Here is an 8184-nt window from a genome sequence, read left to right as displayed (position 1 = left end):
GTATATCTAGCTTTGGGCTGTGTGACTCTAATTTCATAATGAGCTGGCAGATTTGCACTCCTCTGGCGATTATCATATTTTTATGTGGCCTTGTAGCGTCAATGTATAAGATATAAAAATGGAGGACTTTTGCTTATTGGGTAAAGAAACAGGGAGCTATGATTCATGCCTTGATTAATTGTTTCACCCTTGCCTTTTAGGCCTTAGATTTCTATTTTTAACTGTATGGGTTAGTATGCTTGTTTTAATTAATGACACAACAAAACTGTTGCAATTGTAAAAATGTTTTTAAGGGTATCTTATTGAGGTTGTTTGGCACCTCAGTGTGCAGTGGAATTCACTGTACAAACCTCAGAGCTGACAAATAATGAATCACCACAAAGTTTACAACCTGCTTTGAATCTCCCTCCAGTCGTCAACCTTCCCTTTTCCTTCATTTTCACCCATTTGTAGGCAGAAAATAAAATAAAAAAATATTGAGGGGAGAAGGGAGAGGATCAAGTATCAGAATCCATTAGTTCTACAGCCACACAGACGGAGACAAAAACAGGGCAATGAGGTGTTGGAAGGGCCCTGCCTCTCTCATCCCCTTGTCTTTGCCCTGTATTTCAATTGTCTCTATAGATGTAGGTTGCTGGTCTTCTCACCTGCCATTTTCTCCACAGACAGGACATGGACACAGACCCGAAATGCTATCCCACCCAGTGGGGACACAGGGAGTGGGCATGTCACTCTGGCTGGTCACCTCACTCGTCTTTCCCTGTTATGTTCATGCCATACCCACAGAGAAGTCAGACAGAAATAAAAACACTCTTGCTGGAAGGTTATATCCTAACATTTCTTTGTTTCTTAGAATTCAGAACAACAATACACAACACCTGTTAAACAGAGACAAAGAAGCTGCTCCCCAAACAGAGACGCACAACTCACTCCAACTTATTTCAGGCTATCTAGCTGCTGACTCTGCTAAGCCCTGAGCACAAACTTCCCTAGCCTTCAAGGTGGACCACGACAATATCTTGAGCATTTAAAGTGATAACTTACACTTTTAATACAGGTGTCAGCACACCACTTTTTCCCCACAGGTGGTAATGTTCCAGCTATGTTCCTTCCAGTTGTTGACTAGAACCCAAGGACCTGCTGCTAATTGGTACTGGCTGTCACACTGATGACAACATCTGTGTTTGGGAGAGGCTGTAGAATGTGGGTGTCGCAAGTAGGGATGGGCAAACTGTGACAGAAAACATAGAAAACACCCCTCTGCACAAAAAATAATAAATGCCTCCTCTCCCCTTCTGTTGCCAATTAAACCCACCTTGGCCTCTTGCAGAACCAAACTTTGCCGACATTAGAAGAACACTTACACACATGGAACCAAAATCTCTATAGCTTAGGGAGATAGGGGAGTTAAATATTCTTCTTACGTCTCATCAAACCTCCTCTCCTGGAGGCCCCTCATGATGGAACCATCCCTCCTAATAGCCCTATGCTTCCTCCTTGCTTTGTGCTCTGTTCCTGAGGGAAGGTCCGTCTGCCTCCTACATCTTCCCCTCAGCGTCTTGAGGAGATAGCCCATCGCCCGCTTGACTTTGCAGGGGATGATTGGTGATCCACTTCCCGCTCCCATCATCTTAGAGGACTGGACACCCCTGCTCAGAGATTGAATCTACCGATACTCTTGTTTATGTACCATGTCAGGCATGTCTTAGTACTCTAATGCACTGTCGATATTTGACCCAGGTTATTGTAGGGCAATTGCAAAGAAGAAAATATCAATGGGTCTGTGCTATTTTTTTTGTCTCTTTATAAAGTATTAAGATACCTGAAAAGGTTTTTGTTTTTTAAAGTGTTTTTTTCCCCCTTCTGCTTGTTATCTAGCTTACAAATATCAAGAAAGTCAAGTCTGGTCTTCCCTCTTTTGTTGGAAATCTCTTTAGTCCTCCAGGAAATGTCTGAAAGGTTCATTAACCCTGAAATGAAGAGGTGGATTTCTTGAATGTTTAAAAAAAAATCTACTAAGTGCTTAAAAAACAATTGCATGAAATATTTGCTTTTTCTTTTTTTTAAATAAACATGGAGTTTTGAACTCTTCCTTAGTAGACGTTGTATCTTGACCTGATTAGATCTCTCTCTCTGTGTATCAATCTATCTGGTCCCATTGTATAAGAATCTCTGTTCACCTGAGGATATCAGAAGGGAAAAGAGCCCACTGGCCAATAACACTGCACCAGGGAGCTTCACTGCAATCTCATATAATAATTAGGTGGGCTATGGAGAATATGACTTTGGTGGCTAACAGCATGTACTCTGCTTTGGACAGGTTGGGTTTTGCTAGGATTGTGTCCACAGCACCAATGTGCAGCCAAAAAATGCACAATGCACAAAGACTAGATATGAGGGGTCTGACACCCTCCCTCCCGGTGAGTAGTGCTTGCTCTGTGAACAGTGACATCGATACCAATGGGGCTGTTTCTGGATGATGGAACGATGCAATGTAAGGCTGATCTACACCTAACACACAGAATCATAGAAGATTAGTGTTGGAAGAGACCTCAGGAGGTCATCTAGTCCAATCTCCTGCTCAAAGCAGGACCAACACCAACTAAATCATCCCCGACAGGGCTTTGTCAAGCCAGGCCTTAAAATCCTCTGAGAATGGAGATTCCACCACCTCCCTAGGTAACCCAGTCCAGTGCTTTACCCTCCCAGTGAAATACTGTTTCCTAATATCCAACCTAGACCTCCCTCACTGCAACTTGAGACCATTGCTCCTGGTCCTGTCATCTGCCACCACTGAGAACAAGAATGCTCCATCCTCTTTGAACCTCCCTTCAGGTAGTTGAAAGCTGCTATCAAATCCCTCCTCACTCTTCTCTTCTGCATACTATATAAGCCCAGTTCCCTCAGCCTCTGCTCATAAATCAGGTGCCCCAGACTGCTCATCATTTCTGTTGCCCTCCGCTGGACTCTCTCCAATTTGTCCACATCGTTTCTGTAGTGGAGGCCCAAAACTGCACATAATACTCCAGGTGTGACCTCACCAGTGCCTAATTGAGGGGAATAATTACTTCCCTCGATCTGCTGGCAATGCTTCTACTAATACAGCCCAATATGCCATTGCTGGCAACAAGAGCACACTGCTGACTTATATCCAGCTTCTCATCCACTGTAATCCACAAGTCCTTTTTTGCAGAACTGTTGCATATACAGTCGGTTCCCAGCCTGTAGCAGTGCATAGGATTCTTCTGTTCTTCTGCAGAACTCTGTACTTATCCTTCTTGAACGTTATTAGATTTCTTTTGGTCCAGTTCTCCAGTTTGTCTAGGTCACTCTGGACCCTATCCCTACTCTCCAGCATATCTAATACGCCCCCCAGTTTAGTGCCATCCGTGAACTTGCTGAGTATGCAATTCATCCCATCATCCAGATCATTAATAAAGATGTTGAACAAAACCGGCCCCAGGACAGACCCCTGGGGCACTCTGCTTGATACCGGCTACTAAATAGATCTCTTGATCACTACCCATTGAGCCCAACAATCTAACCAGCTTTCTATCCACCTTATAGTCCATTCATCCAATCCATACTTTTTTTAACTTGCTGTCAAGAATACTGTGGGAGCCATATAAAAAGCTTTGCTAAAGTCAAGAGATATCATCTCCACTGCTTTCCCGATATCCACAGAGCCAGTTACCTCAACATAGAAGGCAATCAGTTTGGTCAGGCATGACTTGCCTTGGTGAATCCATGTTAACTGTTCCTGATCACCTTCCTCTCCTCCAGTGCTTCAAAATGGGTTTCCTTGAGGACCTGCTCCATGATTTTTCCAGGAACTGAGGTGAGGCTGACAGGTCTCTAATTCCCTGGGTTCTCCTTTTTCCTTTTTTTAAAGATGGGCACAACATTTGCCTTTTTCCAGTCTTATGGGAACTTCCCCTCACCCCTCCCTGATCGCCATGAGTTTTCAAAGATTCAAAAGATTTCAAAGATAGTTTATCCCAGCTACATCACTCAAGGTTGTGAATAACTCACCCCTGTGAGACATAGTTAAGTTGACCTGGCGTAGTTAAGCCCTGGTGTAGACTCTGCTAGGTTGATTGCAGAATTCTTCCATTGTCCTAGCTATGCCTCTTTGGGGGGTGGATTTAGTGCAGTGACAGAAAACCCCCTTTTGTATTCACAGTACAGTGGCAGACCTCCAGAATTGCCACTGTGCAGCTCTAACACTTGTATTGTAGATATAAGTGTGGCGGAATCTAGGCCTTCAAAACTAGCAGGTCTGTTTCACAAGGTGAAAAACTAACTGTTATCAAGAACACAGCTGCTCAACTTCTTTCATCCTAATTGGGCACCCACTGAGCCATGAGTACCTAGTTACATTGATAGGCCCAATTCCACTACGGAAGCCTTAGCAATCTTCTTCAGTTTTCCTGGCTGCAGCTGTAGCCCAGTCACTTCTCAGTCTCTCCTCTCTGAATAGCGTGAATGAGACAAATCCTTAACAAGTGCTTAGTATCTGCAGGGGCCATTGACTCTCACATATTCAACACACCAAAAGTGTCTTAACCTTTTCACTGGTATTGTGAAGCGGCTGGTTGTTACAGCAACAAACCAAAACCACAAGAAAAAGGGAAAGATTGCCTGTGTTTCTTTCCCATTTTAAGAATTTTGGATTTATGGAAATATTGCAGGGGCTCTTCCCCTATGTTAACCCACACTTGTGGTGGGGGGATGGGGGTTGGAGGATATGAAGCCTATAGCAGCACCCAGAGTGGGTGGAGAAGTTGCAGAGCCACCCAGGATCAGACAAGGGAGCAGGCAGGAATTGTTGGGACCCCATTTCCCACACTTGAGTTGGCTGGCCATCCCCTTGCTGAATTTCTGTAGCTACCCTTGCTCTCCCTGCTCTCCTGCCACCTCCACACTCCCCCCGCCCACACACACACATTTGCAGCAAGGCTTTATCTCACTGGGTTGGAATGCATAAAACAGTAAAACAAAACTAAATTCGCATAGACTATTGGTACAATTTGTTCAGAACAAACACACAGGCACACACACCTTGCTGCAGTACCTCTCCCCAGACAGACCAGTTTCCTGGAATTCCTCTGGCAGTTGGGCCTTCATCCAAACCCTAATGATGTCAATGGGAGTCTTATCTTTGATTTTAAATGGCACTAGATCAAGTAGTGCAATTTATCAGGTGCAGCTTCCTCAAGCCAGGCATTTGCTACCTGTAATTCCCAGAAATGTGCCAGGAATTTTTATGGTCTTGGACAAATAAATATAATATAATTAACAGATTGCAGCCCACATCTGATAAATATCACTTGCATCAAAATTCCTGCAGTTCTATATAGCACAGTCATCAGCGCTCTATGAATTCAATGGAACAAAGCTATGTTAATGCAGCATTAGAGCTGGTATGTTGTAAAGTGGTATGTCGTCCCCTTGCAGAACGTTTAGTTGAACAAAACTCAAAGTTCTGAAAGCCAGGTCCCAGACCCTGGCACACATGGAAAGGGAGCATGTCGGGCTGATAGGTGCCCCTGTTCCTCTGGTCTCCCAGTCCCTCTGCCAGATAATACTTAGTCCTGCCATGAGTGCAAGGGACTGGACTAGATGACCTCTCGAGGACCCTTCCAGTTCTATGATTCACCCCCACATCCCCTTTCCAAGGGTCCCACTCCTTCACTCCTTCTAAGCCTCATGCTTACCTCAGCTGAGCTCCCACCTCTCTCCTGTCACTTTCCATACAGACCAATATATCCCCCTTCACCATAAGTCTTCTCTCTCCCCTCACTGCAACCCTTTTCTCCAGCATTCACCCCTCTGCTGCCTAATACATCTCCCCTCCCATCAGGCATTCACAGGTCTCAGTTTCCCTCCCATAGACTACGATTACACTCTGCGAATATGACATTGCTCTCCATGACTCACAAACTTGCAGCAATGCCCAGACATTCCATCCAAAAGCCCTTTTTGTCTTAGGCCAGAGCTTCTCATTAATTTGTCATTAGTTGTGTTAATTGAAGGGTGAATTCCCAGCTACCAAATTCAATGAGGTGTATGATTCATTCAGTCAATAGCACAGGGGTGGGCAAACTTACTGACCCTCCGAGCCACATATGACAATCTTCAGAAGTTCGAGAGCTGGGGCATGCCAGATGGGGCTCAGGACTTCATCCCTGCAGCTGGTTGGTGTGGCTAAGGGCTACTGCCCTGCGGGGTTGGGGCAGTCTTGGAACTTCAGCCCCCTGGAGTATGCCTGCCAAGGCTTGGGATGAAGCCCCATACCCACTGAAGCTCTGAGCCCAGCAGGTGCCTCCCATGGGGCTGAAGCCCAGATACCCCCCTCCTGCTGGACAGAAACTCCTAGCCACACTGCCCTGCCACAGGGCAGAAGCCCCGAGCTTCCCCTGAACAGTCTGGTAGGCAGGGAATGTGGGGGAGGGGCTCTGCAAGCCACACTTTAACTGTAAGGGGGCCACATGCAGCTCAAGAGCCACGGTTTGACTGCTCCTGCATTAGTGCCTCTCAGTTTTAACACTACAGGGCAGTGATACACAATTAGATCTACCCGCTGGCTGATATGAGAATTTTATGAGGCGAGGTGGGTCATTTGTGCAGAAGGCTGACCAAATAAATGAATAAATAAATAAACCCCTTCAGCTACCAACAAACAAGATGTTGATTTCAACATATAAATTAGTGTTTCTATCTTTTAACACCGTTATATATCAATAGTTTCCATGAAGCTTATTATATCAATATAATCATTAATGCCAGGCAATGCAATTCACCCATTTTGGTATTTAGAAGAATAGTATTTTATAGAAGGACTTGTACATTTTGTCAGTATTCAGTGGCTTGCCTTCATGTGTTATATTTAAATGGGACTCTTTTATGTTTAACCGTTCCTCTCTAACTCCTACCTGTGCTTTACCAACTTCTTTACTATTCTCTTTATTAGCATGAAGAGTCAACTCACCTCCCAGGGATATCTCCACCTGAACCATGCGCTCCTCTGTACCTATCAGCTTTCCCTCAGCCCTTAGCTTAAAAAATCCTCTACAACATTTTTAATTCAACATGCCAGCAGTCTGGTTCCTTTTTGATTTAGGAGGAGCCCATTCTTCCTGTGCAGGCTCCTCCTTTCCTAAAAGTTTCCTCAATTCCTAATAAACTGAAACCCCTCATCCTTACACCATTGTCTCGTCTCACATTGAAACCCTGCTGTTCTGCCTGTCTAATATGCCTGGTGCATGGAACTAGAAGCATTTCAGAGAATGCTACCATGGAGCATTAATCTCTTTCTTAGCAGCCTAAATTTAGCCTCTAGGACCTCTCTTCTACCTTTTTCTCTGTCATTGGTACCTACTCATACCATGAACCATGACCATCAGTTCCACCCCAGTACTGCATATATATCTGTCTAGATGTCTCATGAGATCCACAACCTGCAAGCAATTTACCATGTGGTTCTCCTGGTTATCACAAACCCAACTATCTATATTTATAATAATTGAATCCTCCATTACTATTACCTGGCAGTTCCTAGTAACTGGGGTTCCCTCTTGCACTGGGGATACCCTTCCTTGGGAGGGAACCCCAGTTACTAGGAACATTAGTTCCTAGTATATTAGTACAAATATCCCTACGTGGAGCTGGTTGGACAAGTGATATTTTCCTGGGAAATGTTTCCTTTTGCAATGTTTTGGTTTTCTGTGAGACATTTGTAAAGGAAAGTTTTGTTTCAAAACAACATTTCAATGTGTTGAACTTTTATTTAATGTTGGGTTTTGAAAACTGAAACAAACTAGTTTTCCATTTTCACTTTTTGGAATTTTTGTCTTCCTTCTGCTCTCTTTTTTTTAGAAATTTTCCACCGGAAGAAGGGAGGGGCAGGCGGGCTGGAAAACTGAGCGGGGATTCTATGTATTTTTACTGTTGGGAAACAATGACAAAGAGTGAAAATGTAACCCCCCCAAACACACACACATTTTCGGAAGATAACAAATATTTGTTTGAAGTGGTTTGTTTTCAATATTGAAGCCCATAGCAAAGGCGCTTGGTTCTGTACTGAGAAGTTCATGTTTAATTACAGAAGCTGTAACCTTTCAACAAAAGAAAAGGATGCCATTTTGATGGAAGTATTGTCTTGTTTTTTGACCAAATCTAAAC

General features: G+C 44.1%; 1 long non-coding RNA gene across 1 annotated transcript in view; it reads right to left on the bottom strand.

Moving 5' to 3' along the window:
• Positions 1 to 8184, bottom strand: part of LOC142046545 (uncharacterized) — a 183151-nt gene that overhangs the window by 17664 nt on the left and 157303 nt on the right. The window contains exon 2 of the long non-coding RNA XR_012655471.1: positions 5062 to 5234. This is a non-coding gene — a long non-coding RNA (uncharacterized LOC142046545). The remainder of the gene's footprint in view (positions 1 to 5061; positions 5235 to 8184) is intronic.

Source organism: Chelonoidis abingdonii, chromosome 3 (assembly GCF_003597395.2).
Source record: "Chelonoidis abingdonii isolate Lonesome George chromosome 3, CheloAbing_2.0, whole genome shotgun sequence".
Lineage (NCBI taxonomy): Eukaryota > Metazoa > Chordata > Testudines > Testudinidae > Chelonoidis > Chelonoidis abingdonii.
The sequence above is the reverse complement of the archived record's forward strand: the minus strand, read 5'-3'. Positions and strand labels throughout refer to the sequence as shown.